At 40.6% G+C, this 1,132-nt stretch overlaps 1 protein-coding gene across 1 annotated transcript in view; it reads left to right on the top strand.

Annotated features, from left to right (window-relative positions):
- Nucleotides 1-1,132, top strand: part of LOC106868054 (DNA mismatch repair protein Msh2) — a 39,269-nt gene that overhangs the window by 32,798 nt on the left and 5,339 nt on the right. The gene's annotated exons all lie outside the window — the stretch shown is intronic.

The raw sequence follows: 1,132 nt of genomic DNA, 5'->3' as shown, positions 1-1,132 counted from the left end.
CTCTCTCTCTCTCTCTCTCTCTCTCTCTCACACACACACGCACACAAAATTTTCTTATATTATATTGGTGCAGGCATGGTTGTGTGGTAAGAAGTTTGCTTCCTAACTTCATGGTTCTAGGTTCAGTCCCACTGCATAACGTCTTGGGCAAGTGTCTTCTATTATAGCCCCCAGGGTGACCTGAGCCTTGCAAGTGGATTTGGAGATGGAAACTGAACGAAGACCATTTTGTGTGTGAGAGTGTATGTTTCTGTCTTGCTGCAAGGTAATTATGAAATGATTGTCACTGTCATACAAGCAGTATCGTTCATTTCAAATATTCTGTGAGAGCATGTCTGGGCATGGAGAAAATGTCACCTTACTTGGAAACAGGTGAATGATTGGCAACAGGAACAGTATCCAACCATAGAAAATCTGCCTCAATAAACTTTGTACAACCCATGCAAGCATGGAGAATGGATGTTAAAATGATGATGATAATGATTGCAATTTGTCATAAATAGTGCCATTGGATTCTAACTGGCCAATTTCAGATTTCCAAAATGCTAATCACTGATTGATTGCATTCCTGGTAGTGGCAGTGACTAAGGAGTGTAAGTAACTCAGTGAATTTTGTACAAAGATTACCATTCTTTTGCTATATAATGATAAAATGATACATATATTTACATAAATACACTACTGTCTTCTATCTCCTTCTCAATTATTCCACCCACTCCATATGATGTTGCGTAGTCATGTATCTTCTCTATAGCAAGACATCTGTGCTTGTCCCTCTGTCATACATAAGTGTCTTCCAACACTTATCATAAATCCATCTCTCCCTCCAACACCACCATTGCATATGAAGGACAAATTGAATAACATAGATTAGATTTAGATGAGATGCAGTTTGGGTTCGTGCCAGGTAAAAGCACTACTGATGCCTTATTTCGAGTGAGACAGTTGCAGGAGAAATACCTAGCTAAGGATAAACCTCTGTACCTGGCTTTCGTTGACATGGAGAAAGCCTTTGACAGGGTCCCCCGATCCCTTATCTGGTGGTCAATGAGGAAACTTGGGATAGAAGAATGGTTAGTGAGAGCTGTGCGAGCCATGTACAGAGATGCTGCCAGTAAGGTGAGGGTTGGAA

This window comes from Octopus bimaculoides, chromosome 3 (assembly GCF_001194135.2).
Source record: "Octopus bimaculoides isolate UCB-OBI-ISO-001 chromosome 3, ASM119413v2, whole genome shotgun sequence".
Classification (NCBI taxonomy): domain Eukaryota; kingdom Metazoa; phylum Mollusca; class Cephalopoda; order Octopoda; family Octopodidae; genus Octopus; species Octopus bimaculoides.
Note: the sequence above shows the minus strand (reverse complement) of the source record. Positions and strands in the feature narration are given on the sequence as shown.